This window comes from Macaca thibetana, chromosome 20 (genome assembly GCF_024542745.1).
Source record: "Macaca thibetana thibetana isolate TM-01 chromosome 20, ASM2454274v1, whole genome shotgun sequence".
Classification (NCBI taxonomy): Eukaryota; Metazoa; Chordata; class Mammalia; order Primates; family Cercopithecidae; genus Macaca; species Macaca thibetana.
Window position 1 is genome coordinate 3,286,698 of NC_065597.1, and position 23,398 is coordinate 3,310,095.

At 35.9% G+C, this 23,398-nt stretch overlaps 1 long non-coding RNA gene across 3 annotated transcripts in view; it reads left to right on the top strand.

Annotated features, from left to right (window-relative positions):
- Positions 1 to 22,599, top strand: part of LOC126945097 (uncharacterized) — a 340,076-nt gene extending 317,477 nt beyond the window's left edge. For all 3 annotated transcript variants that reach the window (XR_007722290.1, XR_007722291.1, XR_007722289.1), the window contains one exon: positions 19,185 to 22,599. This is a non-coding gene — a long non-coding RNA (uncharacterized LOC126945097). The remainder of the gene's footprint in view (positions 1 to 19,184) is intronic.
- The last annotated feature ends 799 nt before the right edge of the window (positions 22,600 to 23,398 follow it).

A 23,398-nucleotide genomic window follows, 5' to 3' on the forward strand; every position in this document is an offset into this window, starting at 1 on the left:
TGGTTTCCCCCGTGCTATTCTTGTGATAGTAAGTTCTCAAGAGATCTAATGGTAAAAATAAGGGGCTTACCCTTCACTTGGCTCTCATTCTTCTCCTTCCTGCTACCGTGTAAAGACTGATGTGTTTGCTTGCCCTTCCACCATGATTGTAATTTCTTGAGGCCTTCCCAGACCTGGGGAGCTGTGAGTCAATTAAACCTCTTTCCTTTATAATATACCCAGTCTTGGGCAGTTCTTTATAGCAGTCTGAGAACGGACTAAATAGCACCTTTGTAAAAAATGAGTTCACTGTAAATGTATGGATTGGTTTCTGGGTTGCTTGTTGTGTTCCGTTGGCCGTGTGTCTGTTTGTATGCCAGTAATATACTGTTTTGGTTAATATAGCTCCGTAGTGTGATTTGAAGTTAGGTAACATGATTCCTGCAGTTTTATTCTTTTCTTCTTGGGACAGTTTTGACTATTCTGGGTCTTTTCTCATTCCAGAATATAAACTTAAAGGGTTAGTCTGTGAAGAATGTCATTGCTTTGGGTAGTATGGACATTTTAATAATATTGACTCTTTCAATCCATAAACATAGAATATCATTCCATTTTTTGGTGTCTAGCTCAATTTCTTTCACCAGTGTTTTACAGTTTTCATTGCAGAGTTCTTTCATTTCTTTGGTTAAGTTTTTTCCTAGGTATTTAATTTTATTTGTAACTATTATAAATGGAATTACTTTCCTGGTTTCTTTTTCAGATTGTTTGCTGTGGGCATACAGAAATGCTACCGATTTCTGTATGTTGATTTTGTATCCTGCAACTTTACTGAATTTATCAGTTCTAATAATTTTTTGGTGGAGTCTTTAGGTTTTTCCAAATATAAGATCATATCATCTGCAAACAAGGAAAAGTTGACTTTTTCTTTTTCAATTTGGATGCCTTTTTTTTCTTTCTCTTGTCTGATTGTTCTGGTTAGGACTTCCAGTACTATGTTAAATCACAGTGATGAAAGTGGGAATCTTTGTCATATTCCAGATCTTAGAGAAAAGGCTTTCAGTTTTTCCCCATTCAGTATGATACCAGCTGTGGGTCTGCTCTGCATAGCTTTTATGTGTTGAGGTATGTTCCTTTTGTACCCAGTTTTTCAAGGTTTTATTTTCACTGTGAAGAGATGTTTAATTTTATCAAAGGCTTTTTTTATATCGTCAATTGATATGGTCATATGGTTTTTGTCCTCCATTCTGTCTATATGTATCATGTTGATTGTATATGTTGAACCATCCTTGCATCCTTGAGATAAATCCCACGTGGTTATGATGAATGACCTTTTTAGTGTGTTGTTGAATTTGTTTTTCTAGTATTTTGTTGAGGATTTTTGCATCAATGTTTATTCAGGGATATTGACCTGATAGGTTTTTTTGTTTTGTTTGTGATGTGTCTTTGTCTAATTTTGGTACCAAGATAATACTGGCCTCACAGAATGAGTTTAGAAGCATTCCTTTCTCCTCCATTTTTTGAAATAGTTTGGGTAGGAATGGTATTTGTTTTCCTTTAAATGTTTGGTAAAATTCAGCAGTGAAACCATCAGGTCCCAGCCTTTTCTTTATTGGAGGCTTTTTCTTACAGCTCTGATCTTGTTAATTGTTCACTTGTTCAGTTTTTATTATTTCTTTATGACTCAATCTTGGTTGGTTGTATGTGTCTAAAATGCACTCATTTATTCTAGTTTTCCAAATTATTGGCATATAGTTGCTCACAGTAGACTCTAATGATCCTTTGAATTTCTGCAGTATTGATTGTAATGTCTCCTTTTTCATATCCAATTTTACTCATTTGATCTTCTCTTTTTTGTCTTAGCTGGTCTGGCTAAGAGTTTGTCAGTTTCATCTTTTAAGAAAACAATTTTTAATTTTGTTGATCTTTTGTATTATTTTCTTCATTTCAATTTCATTTATTTCTGCTATGATCTTTACAATCACTTTTTTCCTACAAATTTTGGGTTTGATTTGGTCTTGTTTTTCTATTTCTTTAAGATTCATTTTTAGGTTATTTGAAGTTTTTCTACCTATTTGATATAGGTGCTTAAAGCTATAAACTTCCCTCTTAGCTTTCACTGTATCCCATAGGTTTTGTTTCCAATGTTGTGTTTCCATTATCATTTGTTTCAAGAAAATTTTCAACTTCATTGTTAATTTCTTCATTTACCCACTGGTCATTCATGAGCATATTGTTTAATTTCCATATATTTGTATAGTTTCAAAAATTCCTTTCATTATTGATTTCTAGTATTATTCCATCATGATCAGTGAAGATACTTAATTTCAATTTACTAAAAATTTTTAAGACTTGTTTTGTGCCTAACATATGTTCTATCCTTGAGAATGATCCATGTGCTGAAAAGAGTATTCTGCAGCCACTGGATGAAATGTTCTTTAAATATCTACTATATTCATTTGGTCTATGGTGCAGATTAAGTCCAATGTTCCTTTTTTGACTTTCCGTCTGGAAGATCTGTCTAATGCTTAGAGTGGGGTATTGAAGTTTCTAGCTATCATTTTATTGGGTCCGTATTAGTCAGGATTCTCTTAGAGGGACAGAACTAATAAGATATATACGTATATAAAGGGGAATTTATTAAGTATTGACTTATACCATCACAAGGTCCCATACTAGGGTGTCTGCAAGCCGAGGAGCAAGGAGAGCCAGTCAGAGTCCCAAAACTGAAGAACGTAGAGTCTGAGGATAGAGGGAAGGAAGTATCCAGCATGGGAGAAAGATGTAGGCTGAGAGACTAGGCGCGTCTCTCATCCCTTTATTTTCCATCCCTTTATTTTCAATCTATACATGTCTTTATAAGTGAAGTGTGTTTTTTGTAGGCAACAGATCCTAGGTCTTGTTTTTTGGTTTTGTTTGGTTGGTTGTTTGTTTAATCCATTTAGTCACTCTGTTTTTTGATTGGAGAGTTTAGTCCATTTATATTCAATATTATTATTGATAAGTAAAGACTCCCTCCTGCCATTTTATTCTTTGTTTTCTCACTGCTTTGTTGTCTTCTCTCCCTTCTTTCCTTCCTTCCTGTCTTCCTGTTAGTGAAGGTGATTTTCTCTGATGGTCTGTTTTAATTTCTTGTTGTATGTTTTTTAATCTGTGGTTACATGAGGCTTGTAAATGATGTATTATAACCCATGTTAAACTGATCACAACTTAACACTGATTGCTTAAACAAACTAACCAGCAAAGAGAAAACTCATAAAATTTCCACACTTTGGCTTTGTCCCCCTTCCTTTTTAACATTTTGTTGTTTCTGTTTATATCTTATTTTACAGTCTATATCTTTAAAAGTAACTGTAGTTATTATTTTTGTTTGGTTCACCTTTTAGTCTTTCTACTCAAGATATGAGTAGTTTATACACGACAGTGACAGTGTTACAATATTCTGTGTTTTTCTATATACTTACTATCACCAGTGAGTTTTGTACCTTCAGAACATTCATTATTGCTCATTAACATCCTTTTATTTCAGACTGAAAAATTCCCCTGAGTATTTCTTGTAGGACTGGTCTGGTGTTGGTGAAATTTGTCAGCTTGTGTTTGTCTGGGAAAGTGTTTATTCCTCTTTAAGTTTGAAAGATATTTTCACTAATATACTGTTCTAGTATAAAAGTTTTTTTCCCTTCAGTACTTTAAATATGTCAAGCCTCTCTCCTGGCTGGCTTGTAAAATTTCCATTGAGAAGTCTACTGCCAAATGTATTGGTGCTCCATTGTATGTTATTTGTTTCTTTTCTCTTGATGCTTTTAGGATTTTTTCTTTATCCTTGATCTTTGGGAGTTTTATTATTAAATGCCTTGAGGTACTCTTCTTTATGTTAAATCTGTTTGGAGTTTTATAACCTTCTTGTACTTGAGTGTTGATATCATTCTCTGTGTTTGGGAAGTTCTTTGATATCCCTTTGAAGATTTGCCTTCTTGAGGTTATTTTTAAATGTTCTAGGCATGCTCATTCTTTTTTATTTTATTTCCTGTTTCCTCTGACTGTGTATTTTCAAATAACCTGTCTTCAACTTCACTAATTCTTTCTTTGGCTTGGTCAATTCTCTTGTTAAGGGACTCTAATGCATTCTTCAGTATGTCCATTGCATTTTTCAACTCCAGAATTTCTTGATTTTTTAAAGTATTTCAATCTCTTCGGTAAATTTGCATGATAGGATTCTGAATTCCTTTTCTGTGTTATCTTGAATTTTGTTGAGTTTTCTTAAAACTGCTATTTCAAATTCTTTGTCTGAAAAGTCACATACCTCTGTCTCTCCATGATTGGTCACTGGTGCTCTATTTAGTTAAGTTGGTGAGGTCATGTTTTCCTGGATGGTCTTGATGTTTGTGGATGTTCATCAGTATTTATTACAGTCTTTACAAGTTGGGCTTGTTTGTATATATCCTTTTTAAGAAGGCTTTCCAGGTATTTGAAGGGACTTGAGTATTATAAACTAGATTTTTGGTCACTGCAGCTATATCTGCCTGAGGGGTACCCCAAGCCCAGTAAAGATGTGGCTCCTGCAGACTTGTAGATATACTGCCTTAATGGTCATAGATAAGATCCTGAAGAATTCGCTGGCTTACCAGGTGGAGACTCTTGTTCTCTTGCTTGACTTTCTCTCAAATTTTGAAGTCTCCTTCTCTGTGCTGAGCTGCCTGGATCTGGGGGAGGGGTGAAGCAAGCACCCCTCTGGACACCACCATTGGAATCCACATTAGACCTGAAGCCAGCACAGCACTGGGTCTCACCCAAGACCCGTAGTAACCACTGCCTGGCTACTGCCTGAGTTTTCTCAAGGCTGTAGGATTTTACAATAAGCAGGTTGTGAAGCCAGCCTTACCTTCAGAGCAGTGAGTTTCCCTAGGTCTTAGTTGAGTCCAGAGATACCATCTAGAAACCAGGACATAGAGTTGGAAATCTTAGGCTTCTACTATTCTACTACAGCTGAGCTGACACCCAAACCACAAGACAAAGTTTTTCCCATTCTTCCCTCTCCTTTTCACAAGTAGAGGAGTCTCTCCCTATGGCCACCACTGCCACAGACTCACAGTGAGTACTGTCTGGCTGCCACCAATGTTCACTCAAGGCTCAAAAGATCTTCAGTCAACTTTCAGTGAATTCTGCCAGGTCTAAGACTCTCCCTTTAGACTAATGGGATCCCTTCTGGCCCACAGAATGTCCAGAAATGCCATCCAAGAACCAAATCCTAGAATTTGTGACTTCAAGCCTGTTTGGTGCCCTACTCCACTGTGGCCAAGCTTGTACCTAAGCTGCAAAAGTCCCCTTTACTCCTTTCTCCTTTATTTTCAAACTGGAGTTCCACCTTATAGCCACCACAGCTGGGAATGTGTTGGGTCACACCTGAAGCCAGCATGTCTGTGAACCTCACTCAAAGCCCACAGTGAGTACTGCATGGGTACCACTGCTCGCTATTCAGGACTCAAGGGCTCTTTAGTCAGCAGGTGTTGAATCTTGCCAAGACTATGTCCTTCCCTTCATGGCAACGGATTCCCCTTTGGCCCAGAGCATGTCTAGAAATGTCATTCTGAAGCAAGGTCCTGGAATGTGGGCCTTATGACTCTGCTCAATACCCTATTCTATCATTTCTGAGCTGGTATCTAAGTTGCAAGACAAAGTCCTCTTTACTTTTCCCTCTCCTCTCCCCAAGCTGTAGGAAGGAATCTCTCCTGGAGCTGTAAGCTGCACTGCCTGGGGATAGGGGAGAAGTGGTACAAGCACTCTCTTGACTAACCCAACTGGTGTCTTATTGTCATGTGCCCCCCAAAGTCCACTGGCTCTGAGCCCCGCACAACAACAGTAATTGCCCAGGAATTGCATGACTTGTGGCCTAGACTATTTTGGGGGTTTATTTAGAACCTCAGAGCACTTTAGCTCACAGTGGTGAGGCCTGCCAGAACTCAGGTTCTGACTGCTGAGATGGGTGATTCCCCTCTGGCTAGGGGTGGTCTATATGCTCTCTTCATGGGCGCTGGCTGATTTCTGTCTGGTGTTGCTTTCCACTATGACAAGGCAGCACTGAGTTCAAGTGCAAAGTCCATAGTCACTGTGCTCTCTCTCTCCCAAATGCACAGATTCTCTCTCCATGCCATGTAGCTGCTGCGCAGGGATGGGCAAGCAGTGGCATATGCAATTTAAGACTTTTTTCAGTGCTTCTTTCAGTGATATGAAGTCAAAACAAGGTACTGTAATGACTCACTTGATTTTTGGTTTTTGTGAAGATGCTTTTTAGTTGTTCAATTTGATGTTCCTACAGGGAGGATGATCAGTGGAGGCTTCTATTCAATTATCTTGTCCTGTCACCAATCTCTATTTGTTTATTCTTACATCAGGATTGACTGAATTCTAATCATTTAATCTGGCTTTTAAGTGATAGTGTTTTGCCACATCACATTGGACTTGTAGGGAAGCACTGATATGATCTTTTTTTCATTTTTATTAGACTGACTTTTATAATGGTCAATCAAAAATGTGGATACATATTAGAAGTGTATATGAACTGTTAGTTATGGCTGTTATAGATGAGCAAGGATGTCCAGAAAACACAGTGAATGAAAAATAGACTTTTCAGTCATCACCAGATTCCATGAACGTGCCTAAGTTAAGAAAAACAGGGAGTACCTAATTTTAAAGTGTACGGAATAAGGTATATTTGGGAGCATTTTAAGCATTTTGAGTATAGTTTGACAAAGATGTTTGGGGAGCAGGCCAGATCAATAACCTATCTCAGTTCTGGCAGTAAACTGGAACTAGAATGAGGGTGGTACCTCAGATAATTCTTTAAAATTCCTTAATCTGATTGTTTCAACTCTCATATTATCATGATTCTCTTTATTTTGATTTGTTTGGAATAAAAATATTTTTATTCCTTTTTTCATACAATGAAATAAATATTTGCTGAACAAGAAAGTTAATAAATGTCCTGGCATTGACTCTATGTACTGAATATGGGGAGTTTTATGTGAGCATGTGTAGGTGTGTGTTTCTCCTTTCTGAAAACATTATGGATATGTCAAAGAGTATACCTGCTTTGTTGATTAAGGGTGTCAAGATGTATTTACTGGCTAGAGGTGAGAGCACCATATAAAGATAACTCTATAAACATTTATTCATTTCTCCAACGGTCTCAAATGCATGGTTTTGTAAGAGATATAAAGGTTATCTGCATGTGATGTCTCTAAACAAAGAGGTAACTAATTGGCAGCCCCTTAATCCACACTGATAAGTAGTCTGTTCCAATCCCTACCTCTCCAATTTTCCTATATGCTTCTTCTCTTCCCAAGATAAGGGACTGACGAAAGCAGGGTAGTGTCAAAAGATTCTTTTCATAAGAAGAAGAGCTGATATTGTTGAAGCATTTTTCTAGTGCAGAGGACACCATTGGTTTTGAAATCTCAGAACCGATCTTGAAGATAATGGATGAAATTTACTTTCTCCAAACAAAAGAAGGGGAATTCTGATACAAAGAGTAAGGTCATTACCATCTAGAGGAAAGGATCAGAGAAACAAGCAAAAATATAAAAGTCTTTTAGGAAGAAGATTCAGAACAACCCATAGTCATGACATGCATTATAAACCATTCTATTCCTGTAGCAATTTGGGGATATATAATACATTATTATTATCTATGGTCAGCATGCCTGATAAGTTAGTGAGGTGAAGAATATGTTAATTAGATTAAAATTTTCCACGGTGTTTTCTAAATAGGTCAAAACATCACGTTGTACTCACAGATATACACAATTAATAGTTTTCAATTAAAAATAAATTAATTTAAAAAGTTATTTCAAGAGCTTTTCTCCAGAGCTGGCTAACAGAAGCCTTCCTAAGATTCCTATTTATCATCAGTAGCCAATGCTTTGTTAACTAGTTTACTGAATACTAACATGGAGTTTCACTGGGGGAATCTAGCAGCATCTTGTAAAGTAGGGTGATGAAATGAGCTCTCAATGGCAACATTAGGGATAAACAAGATTTGTGACTTGACTAAAATAATTTAGAGAAGCGCTATTCAATGTGGAGTTCATACACTAGCAGCATTGACATGACCTGGAAGCTTGTTAGAAATGGAGAATCTCAGGCCCTACCACAATATTCCTGAATTAGAATCTGTACTTTAACAAAATGCCTAGGTGATTCATTCACACATTCATTTTTTTCTTTTTAATTTAATTATATTTTGTTTCAAAATTTGGGATACATGTGCAGGACGTACAGGTTCGTTACATAAATAAACGTGTGCCAAGGTGGTTTGCTGCACCTATCAACCCCTCACATCGGTATTAAGACCCACTTGCATTAGCTATTTATCCCGATGCTCTCTCTCCTCCTGCCTCCCCGACAGGTCCCAGTATGTGTTGTTCCCCTCCCTGGGTCTATGCATATGCCCGTTAATTTTAAGAGTAGTAGTTTAGAGAAATCTTTCACCCTTACAAGAACAAGTTATGACACTCTAGCAAATCTTAGGGATGATGGCTTGGGCTAAATACTGAATCAGTTCAGCATCTAGTCACACCTTTTGGTTCTGATAGTTAAAGATCCTGCTTCTGGAATATTGATGTTTGCTTCATCTAAACCTTCTACTGAAAATGATGATAATGATTGCATCCCAAATGAAAACTTATATTCAAGGTAACAAAATCAGCGTGATTAAATTCCCATGTTAATTCCAGTTTGTTTTTGCTGTCCTGCTCTCATTGTTAATAGAGCCCTATTTTACTCTCACATAAATCTAGATTTTGGAGATGGATTACATAAGTACCCTAAAAGGTAATAAATATACATATGCTTATTAAAGATAAATAAATAAATAAAAACACACCAAATGAGCCCTTTCCTGATTTTCATGTAAATCACACACACACAAACATCTTCTTGGTAGCCGTGGGTAATGGAAGACAGTTGAGGTTGATGGCGATAAGGGCTCCTCTCATGGGTGCTGGCTGCCTTCACATTTGTGCACCTAAAATTGTTTGCCAGGAAGAAGTGACAGCTCACCCCAGAGGAATATTCAAGCCTCTGACTCCTGCAAGACAGATGCTTGCTTCCGAGTTTAAAATGGCATTTCATTCCAGATTCTTCTCAATTTGACCACTAGGGTTTTAAGGCTGTTGGGCCAGGTTTTATTCAGAGTTCAAACTGGAGGTGTTGTGTTTTCCTTTCTCAGCATTCTCTGTGGGAAGAAATATTTGCTAGCTGCTTGGCCAAGCAGCTCCGTCTTTGATAATAGTAGGTGAGGTTTTATTTCTAACCTCCTTTTCTTAGTGTATAGAATTACTGCAGTGACTCCTATGACCGCCCTCTTTTTTTTTATAGGTAGTCTCACTTGCTTTTAAAAAACATCTCTACTTGCTTAAGCATAAGTAGTATTGCCTTTATTTCCTCCTACCCTCTCATATATCTAACAAACTCTTTAAAAATATTCTTTCTTTTTCTACCCCCAACAAATATTAAAAAAAAAAAACTACTCAGAAGTAAAACAACAATTAAATAGAAGAAAACTCCAGTATCAGTCATCTAAAATAAAAAAAATCAAAGGAGAGTATTTTGTAAATCAAAATAAATCTTTCCAACTCAATGGGCTTTCTTTGAAGTATTAGATATTTATTTTACACCAACTTCAAAATATTGTCTAGGGAGACAGATAGCTACACAAATGATACGCATATTTTTGTAATACATTTAAAAATTTGATTTCCCCCGACAATGCCAGAAAAATAATAACAAAGCTTTAACAAAAACTGTGCAATGATAATCAATACAACGGCAATCAGTACAATGTGTTGTTACTCATGTGTTTGCCCGAAAACATTGTCAGCAAGGATTCTGAACACAACACAGCACATTCTCATTGTTGGCACCACCTCATTGTATATTAAAGTCAGCAAAGAGAATAAAAAAAAGCAAAAGGAAAAGAATCAGATCACCGTCCTGCTGTATTCTTTGAAATTTATTCAAAATTAATTACAAATGCTGGTATCTCTTTCATGTTTGCTTTGAATTAGCAGTCTGCTTCTCTAAAAGGTACTTGAAATTGTTCATAATAAAACCACTTGTGTAACACTGTAAATGGTATGCAAGGATATAGAAAAAATAGAAAAACAGGTATCATTAATAAGAAAGTGATAAGTTTGCTCCAAGGCAGGGCTGAGCTATTTGCTCAGTATATCACACTCTGTGCTCCCTGGTAGCCAGTGCAAAGAGGGAGAGAGAAGCAGAAAAAAACAGAAAGGAAGGAAGGAGATAAGTTACATAGTTACTATTTCATGACACAAGACAACTCTGCAACTCTTCAGAAAGTACTACACAAGCACTAATGTATAAACAAAGTGGTGCTGGTGATTGCTTAATCAATGTCTCTATGTAGCCTCATCCTACACTTTAGTATCCTTATACATAAGTAAAATTTATGTAGAACATATGTATTGCCAGAAATATTTCCCTGCCTTACATATTTCACTTTACGGTTCATTACTCACATTTGTTCTTAAATACTGTAGTTTTAACAGCTGTCTCTAGTTTCTATCAAAGTACCCTAAAAATCCTATAATAATATTTTCCACCTCATTTCCTCCTTTCTTTTGACTGCATTGTGATAAAGCACTGTGTCCGATAAGGGAAAGTGACAGCCTTGTCAAACTCTAGACCAAGCATTTGCATGCTGTTATTTTATTCACAGGATTAGAGCAGCCACCAGAAGCTGAAGGAATTTGCTTTCCCTAAATCATACATTTTCACTGATGATGGTGTTTTATCCTACAATCTGTCACTCATAAGCTATCTCTTTCATAGTTCTGGGGTTGTTTTTTGGAGAAAATGCGTCCTTTATTTTCTGCTAAAAATTTATTGTTGTGGAAACAAAATTAATACAGGAACACTGGACACCATCTTATTTTTGATGAGCAATTGAATACCAGTCATTAACATTAATACGATGATAAACTCACCAAATGCTTTAGTGTCTTTAATCCCAGAAGACAAAAGTGCTTTATAAACCTTAAGTAAATATTGCAAATGTCAGTAGTGCTTCGTCAGAAGACTTTAATAACTGCTTCAGAAAAATATTTTCATTTCTTGTCTACAAGTCGCCTAATAATCACTTGTAGGAAAAAATAAATAAATCTCTTATTCAAAGATTCCAATATTAGTTCCTCTGAAAAGGGTAGAATATCTTTGCACGTTGAGCTTCTTATTTCTCCAGTTCATTCATTCAGTGGTAAAATTTATGGTTTGAACTATTTTTCTCATCAGGTTTTGTTCTGGTCAACCTTGAAGGGAAGACTATCAACAAACAAGCTCTGGCAGAAATTATTCTCAGAGCTAGATTTCTCCCCTATTAATTATATAAGTGTTAAAATGCTTACTCAAGGAAAGAATAATTTCCACAGCAAGAGGTAGAGATATTCTATAACAGTTACTTATAATAATTGCTTCAATTCATTTGCAACTTAGTTCCTGCTCTTTTGTCTAGCTGCATGTAAAAAGGCACAGCAAAGAGCATTGTGTCTGAGATGGGACATAATATGTGTTTGAATTCTTGCTCTTTGTACTAATTCTGTTACCCGGATCTTGCAAAACCATAGAAGACTTCCATTATTATCAAGCACTGGTCATCTTTCAGTATCCTTCTTCCTAACATGCATTAGTTCTAGTGGCTAATTCATGTTTGGGAAAGTCACCTAAGTATCGTCTTTGTTTTTGCCTCAGTTTGTTTTTGGCAAAAGTTTCCTAATATTAATTTCCTGTTTGTTCCTGTAAGAGTGTGTGTCTTGGATGCTGGAGGCTGGAAAAGCTTTGCAGATCCTCTGCCCTAAGTGTAGAGATGCATGTTCCTTCACCTATGTAGAATAAAGAAAACCATAGCAACTTTTGTTTGTTTGTTTCCTCTGTCCCAACGCACAGAGATATTTGTCTTTAGCTATGTGGATGATGACTTCATGCAGAGCAACTCACATTCGCCAGTGATTTCCCACCATTTCTCTATCAGTAGTCCCTGTCCATGGTTTTCTTCTTACAATGTTACCAGTGGTGGATCTTGACCCTCCGTAAATAGAAGTAAAACAAGAGGCTGGGCGCGATGGCTCACGCCTGTAATCCCAGCAGTTTGGGAGGCAGAGGCAGATGGATCACCTGAGTTCAGGAGTTTGAGACCAGCCTGGTCAACATGGTGAAACCGCGTCTCTACTACAAATACAAAAACAGTAGCTGGGCGTGGTGGTGTGTGCCCTTAGTCCCAGCTACATGGGAGGCCGAGGCAGGAGAATAGCTTGAGCCCGGGAGGCAGAGGTTGCAGTGAGCCGGGATCACGCTATAGCACTCCAGCCTGGGCGACAGAGTGAGACTCCGTCTCAGAAAAAAAAAAAAAAAAAAGTAAACCAAGAGTCTGAAATGGGCTTGAACAAGGCAGTTTATTGGGGCTTTCACCTTAAGCAGAAAGGGAGACAACATCAGGAAGGAACCTGCTGCTGGCTTCCCCAAATCAGGTAATTTAGGCTTTTCTTTTCCTTTGAGCCTCCTCCAGGTGACATTCTTGGGGTGGTTCAGCGGTTGTGTCTGCACAGTCTCATGTCATACCTTAACATGCGTGGTATGTCTCATTTGCATCTTAAATCTCCACCCAGAAATGTGACTTTTACTATTAAAATGAAGCAAAGTTCAAGTTAGGACAAACTAAGATGTTACTTAGCGATGGGGAAGGTCTCTTAGAAAGTCTCTACACTTGGCAACCAAGATGTTTGCGGTTAAAGTGCTTTGTTTCTTTCAGGCCTAATCGGTCGATTTTGTGAGAGGAAGCGTCTGTGGTGGCGCAGCTTCCAGGCTGAGTGTAGCTAGTCCATTAGGAGTTAGCAAGGAAAAACCGGGAGGGATCCCTGTTCTGTTCTCGCTGTCTCAATTGCATACTAGGGATATTGTTCCCAGGCTGTTACCGGCGGAGGGTCTTGTTGACTTCATGAGTTGTCCAGGTTCTTGGCGTTTTGAACAAATAATTGAACAAAACACACAAACAAAGCAACAAAAGAATGAAGCAAGGAAAGCACAGAGTTATTGAAAGGAAAGTAAATGCCACAGAGTGGGAGTGAGCTCAAGCAAGCAGCTCAAGAGTGCTGGTTACAGGATTTTGTGGCGTTTAAAAATACCCTCTAGAGGTTTCACATTGGTTACTTGGTTACACCTTATGTAAATGAAGGAGTGGCCCATGACCAGTCTGATTGGTCGTGGGAGGCAACCAATCAGAGGCTGAAGAGAAGTTACGAAGTTGCACATAAAGGCTTGGCCCCTGACCAATCTGACTGATTGCAGGAGGGGGCCAATCAGAGGTACTTTCCATTTTTCACAGGGAAAATGGAAAATAGGGGTGAGAGGGCAGGGGCGCTTCCAAAAGAAGTAGGCTCTAATCCTTTTGTTACTTGAGCATGAAGAAGTGGGGTTTTCCTTTTGATTCAGTTCTAGGAAATCCGACTGAATTGGCCCTAGGTTTTCTGCCTCCAGACCCTATTCTCCTGCCTCAAGGCTAAGCGTCTCCCCCACAACTGCTCCCACCCCGGCACCCCTGCCAAACTGCCTCTCTGAAGGCCAACTTGTGAAATTCTCTATTCTTGCATGAAGATAAAGAGGTGTATGTCTAAATACAGCTGTACCTGCCAGTGGATCCTGGTCCAGCCCCTTACTGGAGGTATGACATTCAATACGTAACTTAACCATCCTGAATCTTCTTTTTCTTAACTGTGAAATTGGGCTTATAAGAGTATCTACGATAGAGAGTAGTTGTGAGGATTAATTAAATTTAGAAACTAATATTTATAAAATACAAAATATGACCTTGCCAGAGTAAAGACTAGCGCTCTGTAAGATATCATAAACTTTACCAGTAGTGACCTTGTACAGCACTCCATTCAGTCCTGAAATCCTTTAAGGGTGCTTTAAAAAAAATTTGAAATTCTTTAAGGGTGGTGTTATGTGACCCTTACTCCCTAGGGTCACCTATCAGTTTATCATTCATAAATTGCCAACTGAACCTTTACTCTCTTCATCTCTTCACCCTACCCCGACTTCCCTCCTTTCCCAGGACACATTCTTTTTTCACTGTCTGTAGCTTAGGCAATTAGTCATTCCTATTTATAAGAACTTCCCTTTGATGAAGCTGGAAATAATTTCAGGGTGACATGAAGGGAGAGAAATACCTTAGTTCCCCTTTGCCTGTACTATCTTTTGTGAAAACATAACAGCAATTTAGTTAACAAAAAGAGTTGAGGTATGAAAAATCCTTCTTAGACTTTCATGATTATTAAGAGCTAGTGATTTTTCAGTATCTCTCTGCCTAACATTAATCAGCTCTAGTGTGTGGTTTTTGCCAAAAGTCTCTGATTCTTTTTTGTTTTTTGGGTCTTTTTTTAAGAAACAGGATATTTCATTGTCACCCCGGCTGGAGTGCAGTGGTGCTATCACAGCTCACTGTGGCCTCAAACTCCTGGGCTCGAGTGATCCTCCTGCCTCAGCCCCCTGAGTAGCTGGGACTATAGGTGCATGATACCACTCCGAGTTAATTTTGAAAAATTATTTGTAGTGGTCTTGCTTTGTTTCCCAGGCTAGTCTCGATCTCCTGGCTTCAAGCAATCCTTCCTGTTTGGCTTCCCAAAGTGCTGGGATTACAGGCGTGAAACACTATACACAGGCCTAGTCCCTGATTCCTATCTCTGGCATATGGAGTAGGAGGCTGAGATTGCCTTTTTTATTGTTCACTTAAACTACAGCACAATCTATGTCCCACCAAGAGGGAAGAATAAGCGTCCTTGAAGATGATGAACAGATGAGAGGATCCATTCTGTCCAAATTTATATTTCCTAATTGTTATGAATATTTAAATAAGAGAATTTTGTGCACAGATTAGAACAGTGCTAACATGCTTGGTGGTTGACCCATTTCCGTTAACCTTGTGCAACGTTCTAGGTTGAGGCAATAGGGCAGTTATATGTACGCTTATGCCTTCATATTCAGTTTACTAAACCTCACATCCAGAATTGGTGTTTTATAATGATGAAAGCTTAAGAAAGATTTTAGCATCTTAAATTTGGGGGAGGCTAAACCATTGTCATTTTTGTATTGCTGCTTTTATTCATCATATTAGAATGTTAACAAAAATGGTTGGCAAGATATTTTTGTGAAATGATGCCACATCAAAATGAAATGAACTGGAAACTTAAAACTTATATAAAAACTAGGGGAAAAGGCTGCTACATTTCTTTAAAATTGTCCTTTACAAAAAATAAAATTTCTGATTTTATAAAATAAAAACACTAACATTTTACACTTATTTGTAATTATTGCATTTTTTACACATGTGTATTTCATTTCTGTTACAATTAAATAAATAATCAAAATGCAGATATTTTTCTCTCTGCTTTTAGAGCTCTATTACATTACAGATAGACTTCAGAAATAGCCTTGTTTCTCTAGAGAAGAAAACTTATTCCATTCAAGAATGCAACTATTATTGTAACACATGCACATTTTTAGCTGATTGGAAATATAAATATGTAAGCCTGACCTTAAAGTCAATTGTATTTACTTTATAATCACCAAAACCATTAGAAAAGAAATTGATTTACAATAAATTCACACTCTGTATTATTTTTAAAGAGGGAAACATAGATAGATAGTTAATCCTTCCAGATTCCGATGTGATATTGAACATCCTCTGTTCTAGATGTTTTATGTTTGTATGTATGTGTTATTTATCTTTCCTTGGCCTCCCTTGACTATTTGTCTCAACATTACATGCCAGCGGCTTTTTCTCTTGCTTGAGGGCAAACAGCATATTGTTCATGTTGATCATGGTGAATGCTTGTTTTCTCATTATAAAATAATTTCCTAGTCATCAGCATCCCCACAGACTCTGTAGAACTGTCCTTGTTTTACACAGCAATGACATAGGGCTGCACTTCCTTGAAAACTTGGGTAAGGCTAACTAGAACAAAATCACTTGCAAAGAAATTAAATGGTAGAAATTTAAACCAACTGTCAGTCACTTTCCTAACTCATATGAATGGGTAAGAAGGGTGCAGATAAAATAAATGTGACAAGGTCAATCTTGTTTCTAAATCCAACGAGTTCTCCCAATCAAATTTGAGGTTACAGAGCAAGAACTGAAATGAAACAGCAGAGGAGCAGAATACCAACAAATTGCAAATCCTAGGTCTCTAGGCAAGATGTTGAATGAAGCCAACTGGTAGGAGAAGGCCTGATATCAGAGAACAAGCTTGAGCTTTGAAGTCAGATATACTGCACTTACATTTGAATTCTAGCTCTACTGTTTCTTAGCTTCAACTGAAGTATATTACTTAAATTCTCCAAAGCCTTGGTTTCTTTACATGCATAAAGATAGTAATACCTGTCTCCAAAGCATTTGAATAATTGAACTGGAAAATGTGGATAAAATACCCAGCACACTATCTCTGGTACGCTGTAGCTATTCCAGTATTTGTTCTTTTCTGTACTTCTCCTCTCAGGAAGTGGCATTAATTCCTGCAACCTGTTTTTTCCAGAAATACCAGAACTCTTACTATCAGAATTCAGCTAGTGCCGAATTAATGTTAGGTCCTGCCATAAAGCGTTTTTATCATTTCCCAAATTTCCTTTAAGTATGTATGTGAGGGAGTATTATCTTGCCTCCATTTACTCTATTTTCAGAGATTCCTCGTGTAAGGCTATGGGGGAAACACATAAAATAGCGAAATTTCAATTTGCAGGAAACAAAATGACAGAAAATATTTATTTGAGATTCTTCAGTGTTATCCATCAAAAAGTCACTGGTTTGTTTTCAAAGGAAATTGCCTTTTTTTTCCTTTGTGGAATAAGTTATGAAAGTGTTCCTTGATAACTGCCAGTAATACAGAACTTTTTCCATCATTAGAAAATCCACAGAATTATTAGACGACTTCAATTGTTATACAAATAAACAAAAATCTTTAGAGTGGGCTAAGATGGCCACCTTAGAAAAAGAATTATAGCACTTATTAAGAAGCAGTAATAAGACAAGTATTTGAAGAACTATCAGTTTGCAGCTGCATTAAAAAAGACAGCTCTGTACTTACCTTTATAGGAATGAACAGAGATTTTCATTTATTTTTAAATTGAGTGTAGATTTGGATAACACATTTGTATTCTACTCATGACTTTGCCAGTAGTAGGACCTTAGAAATGTTTACTGATTTTCTGGTTGATTCTGTTTCTACTTATATGGACAGTAAGATAATCAAGTTCCTTCTAGCTCATGGAAGATGCCCAATAAATGGTAATATGTATATATGTATACCAATAGAACTAAGGTCATTATCTTCTTCAATTCTGACAAAAGGCTACAGATTATTCTTTTGTGTGCAAATGTATGGGATACATGAGAAAATTTGTTATATGTATATAATATGTTGTGGTCACATCAGGGTCTTCAGGGTGTCCATCACCTGAGTACAATACATTTTTGTTATGTATAGTCATCCTACTCTGCAACAATCATTGAATTTATCTGTCTTACTGTATGTTTGTACCCTTTAACCCACTTCTCTTCATTCCTATCCCCCCTGCTCACCCTTCCCAGTCATGTTATCTATTTTTCCACTCTCTACCTCTGTGTTTCATTTTTCTAGCTCCCACATCATGAGTGAGAGCATACAATATTTGTCTTTCTGTTCCTGGCTTATTTCATTAAGACATTGACCTCCAGGTCCACTCGTGGTGCTGCGAATGATATGATTTTATTTTATTTTTAACTGCTGAATAGTTTGATTAAGTAGTAATAGTGGATCCAAGATTTGAAATCAGGACAACTACCTTCTTTTATTCTATGAAATTGTGAGTAAATTGCAGAACAAGCAAGATGATAGGCACAGATATTATCAGAATGTTCTAGCTTGGTTTGTAGCCCCACCAGGGGCAAGTGTGGAGTTAGCGAGAGTTCTAGACTTCATGCAAAGCAATGTTGTCAGGTAGCCATTTCACATGATGGTCATGTACAGTGATAAGGAGGGATATTACACATAAAAGCAAGACAACATTCAGCTGTCAAATTTATTCCTGCTGATTTTTGTTCTTTACTACAGCTTGTTGAGGTTATTTTGGATGTTGGCCCTGGTTTTGATTTAAATTCAAACTGCATGTGGCTTTCATATCTTTATCCAGTTTTTGATCAAGACAAAGCCAAACATGCCTCCTGAAGAGAGGTCCCATCGTGAAATCTATTACAAAACACTTAGTGGATATGGTTCACAATGAGCTGTAAAGTGTGCTATTCATATTTATAGTGTACTTAGAAGTCCATTTAAAAAATCTAGTTCACAAAGTTGCAATAATTTTTTTCTAGTTGAAATAATTCGTGTTATAATACATAGTATCATTCACTTGTTTGGAATCTGAAAAAGAAAGGAAGATGGTAACCACGCTTCAGAAACAACACATTTCAGAAGAATGTCTGCCTTATTTGTCAATGTTATCCTTGGTTTCCAGCGTAGTATCTCACACACACAGTTGCTCAAATAATACTTATGAAATAATTATTGTTTAAAACCACAAAATTAGTTGTTCTGGTCATTACACATAGATTTGTTCTTTTATATATGATTTTCATCAAATATGCCATGCCATATTTGATGAAACTAACTAGTTCATAGCAGAAATTCCTATAAAAACAATTTTGTGAAGGAAATCTAGTCTGGACCACACTATGCACTTACCTATTTTTTTTTTTTTTTTTCTCGGTAGAGACAGGGTTTCACCATGTTGGCCAGGCTGGTCTTGAACTCCTGAGCTCAAGTGATCCACCCGCCTCGGCCTCCCAAAGTGTTAGGATTACAGACTTGAGCCACCGCGCCCAGATTGCACTTAACTGTCTTTTGTTCCCACAAAACTACATCTGAGTTATGAGTCCTGGACTCACAGACCTTCATTATGCTTCAAAACAATTTACTTGTAGAAGTAACCATTAGCATGCCAGTTGTTTTACACATATTCTGTCAACCAGTCATCTAGATTTTCCACTAAGGTAGATACTATTCTGATCGTGTTACACACATAAGTAAAATGAAGCTCAAATAGTTTGTTTTTGCCAATTCTAATAGAGCCAAGTGTTATTTCTCACGATTTTTTCTTGCCTCTAGGTGTTGCAGTTTTCAGAGATTTTGAAGGCTGAAGATGAAAATAAGTAGGTAAAAATAAATTCTTCATTAGTCAAGTTTTTCCAAGCTTAGAAACGTTTATATAGTGGGGATTGAAAAGGGGAAATCCCAGGTAAAATAGGAATTTGGAAAATAAAATTTAGTTCATTAGTAAATCTAGTATCTCTGCCTCAAAGAATGAGATTATCATGACAAAAAATGTAGGAAATTCTTAGCAATTATTACCAAATTCATAAGATAAATTTCATCTTGCAATCAGTATCCAAATAATTCAAATTTAAAAGAAAAGAAAAACTAATATGTAAATAATTTCCCCAGTGTCTCTTTTGTCTTTACAAAATGAAATTGGTTCCCATACATGTATTCATTTTCCTATTATTAGGAATAATCACTTAGAATGATGTTTTTACTATTATAAGAATGATCACATATTGTGATATGTGTGAGTTTTGAAAACAACATCCCTAGAGGAATCATCTTAATGGAGTGTTTCAAAGTGTTTAACATAGTGCTTGCTATATGTGTGCATGTAAATAGATGCACTTTTTTGTAGAGAAGTCACAATTGGAGAAGTGAATGCTGGAGAAATACTAGTAAAATTACAAGAAAATTAGCATGCATGTCTCTCAGTTAAATGAGCATGCAATGTGGAAAAGGGATCACATTACTTAATTCATTGACTCTTTCAAATCACTCACTGATTAGATACTCTGAATTCAATAAAAGTTTGATTTGAAAATATTTTAATTGAGTGTTACTGGTTGGCTAGAATTGGCTACATAACACAGATGATTCTCACTATTAGATAACAGGATATTGTTTAAAAAATGATCACATCTTTATTATCTGTGACATTTTGTGATGCAGTGTTGCATTCTTATGCAAAATGCAATAGATAATTGTTATAAAATACTATAATGAAATTAGGCTGATTATTCTATTTGATTTAAAATGTCATATAGTAAAGGTTATTTTCACTCATGAAGATTAAATGTGTGTGGCCATATGTTAGAACAATCTTTTGAATTGAAAATACACTCAGCTGAAAATTGTCAACAAACTCAGAAATATCCAAAGAAAAATAGCTTTCTTTTTTATTTGCCAAAGCATCTTCTTTCAATTAAAATGTCATTATGTTATACTCATGGATGACACTCCATTATGACACATCTCGTATAGGAAACAGTAAATTATTCTATATATAAATTTGATGGCATTTTGATATGAAAATGTGTAAAATCTGTCAATACCCCAGAAATAGAACATCAACAAAGAGGATTATTGGTCCACCCAAATAATAATGTAACCATTCAGAGGATAATGTTTTCCAATTGCAATTACATGCTCTAATTTTAAAGGGGCTATCATTTACAATAATTTGGCAGATTTGGCTCATATTTCTTTCAGAAATTCATTTCTTCATTATGCTTCAAAACAATTTATGGTGCATTTATGTTGGGGAAGATAATTTGCTTATTTTATTGTGAGTGGAAATCAGTAATTACATACAATCCCATTTTCTCCAGACATAAAGTTAATTCATGATAGTAATTTTATACAGAATATTAGCTGGCATTAGTTATGATGAAAATGTAACTGTGGTAAATGCCTCTATTATAGCTGAATTTCCTTGGACTTGATAGAAAAAAAAATGTTGACTTAGTAATAACAATTCCATGATGTTGTGGCAAGCCTATGGATCATTTGTCCTGCTAGCAGTATGTGGGAAATTATTACTGCCAACACTCTGGCTTTGGATATGACTGAGTTTGAATCCAGACTTCTCTATTTCTGTGTTATGCAACTTTGAGCCAGTAGCATAGCTTGTGCAAGCCTTAATTTTGTCACCTGCAACATGGAAAGAATTACAATACCTGTGTCATAGCGTTCTTAGGGTTAAGTGAAAAGATACATGAGCAATTTTAGTTAGTTTCCCAAATTTATGGATATAGCAGTAGTGTTTTGAAAAGTACTTGACAAATATGCATCAAAATATGTATTTATCTTCACCCAACTCTGACTAGAAGACCCTCATGCTGGAGGAAAGCAGACAATCAAAGTAAAGGAAGGAAGAATTTTTAATTTCTGTAGCAATTTTTGTTGGGATTTTGTTAGGAACTGGACTGGCACATTAATAATATTATGCCTTCCAATTCATTAACATGGAATATCTCTCCAACATTTTAAGTTTTTATAAAATTTCTTTATAAAATTTCTCCAGTCTTGCAATTTTTTGTAGAGTGGCCTTGTACATTTTTAATTAAAAGTAATACTACATGGTTTATAATTTGTTATGCTGTTGTATATGCCAATTTTATTTGATTTGCCAATTGTTCATTGCTAGTGCATATAAATAACACTGATATATCATCATTGTAGTCTGCGGTGTTCATGAATTCACTTGTTAGCTCTAGTAATTACTTTAGAATTTCTTTAAGATTTCTACATGTGCAGAAAAGAACATTTTATGTTGCCTTTTTTTACCTTTATACTTTTAATGTTTATGTTCTTTATTTTTCTTGTTATTATTGCACTGGGTAGGACATCCAGAACAATGCTAAGTAGCACTGGTCAGGGCAGCCCATCTTACCTCACTCCTGATGTTAGAAAGAAATTATTTGTCTTTCAATATTATGATATTAGTAGGATTTTCACGAAGGGCCTTATCTAACTAAGGAAGTTCTTTTGTTTCGCCCTAGTTTGTTGGGAAATTTTATCATGAATGTAGGTAAAATTTTGTCAATGCTTTTCCTGCATTTATTGACATAATCATATGTTTTTCTCCTTTATTTTGTTAATGTGGTGAATTACATTAATTGATTCTCAAATGTTAAACCAGTCTTCCATTTAGGGATAAACACAACTTTATCATCTTATATTTTCTTCTTTCCTTCTCATATATTGTTACAAATATTTTGTTATTTGTGTCTGAGGATACTGGTTTGGGTTTTTATTTTCGTGTTAGGTCCTTGTCTAGTTTACTTATCAAGGTTATGTAGACCTTATAAAATGAATTAGAAAGAGTTCCATCCTCCAGTATTTTCCAAAAGACTTCAAGATTGATGCTATTTCTTCCATTAATGTTTTCTAGAATTCAACAGTGAAGCCATCTGTCCCTGAAGGCTTCTTTGTGGGAAGAGTGTTAATTACAAAAATATAATAGATTTAGCAAATATAGAGTTATTTTAATTATCTGTTTCTTCTTGTGCCTATTGTGTTTTTCAAAGAATGGTCTTTTTATATGAGTTGTCAAATTTATAACCATCAACTTGTTTATAATGATAGTACACGTACTGATGCTACCTCTTTCTTTTCTGATAACTGTGCTTCTTTTAAATCTTTTTTTACCCTTGGTCATTATAGTTATGGGCTACTTAAGTTTATTTTATATTAATCTATTTTATATTTTGGAGAAGGAGACAATATTTCTATACAATAATAATTAGTTTCATTGCTTTTCCTCTATGTTTGACTGTTTCTGTTTCTTCAATTTTCCCTCTAATCATTATTATTTGCTTTTATTTGTTTTGAGTGAATTAGATCATGTTTATGGGTTTTTTTATGATAGACATTTGTATAATTGGTTATATGCCTTTCTTCTCTCCTAATATAAGCAAGTGATGCTATAATTTTTTCTCTGTACACTATGAGAGTGGTACCCTACATATTTTTATATGCTATGTTTTAATTGTCATTAAATTCTAAGTATTTTCTAATTATTTTTAGCTCTTGTTTTAACCATAAGTTATTTATGAGCATGCTGCTTGATTTCCCAATTTTTTTAAAATTTCTAATTTAATTCTATCTTAGAATACATACTATATGATGTCAAACTTTTGAAATTCAATGAGACTAGTATTATGCTTCAAAATATGGTCTATCATTGTGAATGTTCCATGTGCTCTTGTGAAATGTATGTTCATATTGGTTGTACATAGTATTCTATAAATATCAACTAGATTCTTAGTTATATTTGAATGGCTAAATCCTTATTGAACTTTAGTCTACATTTTCTATCAATTACTGAGGGTGGAGTGTCTGTCTTCTTGATGAATTGACCTTTATCATTACAAAATGCCTTCTTGTCTCTGATAATAAGCCTTTCCTCTGGAGGTCTACTTTGTTTGATACGCACATAAGTGTACCTGCTTTTCCTTACTATTTCCATTGCTTTCCTTTAACTATTTACTAGTAGA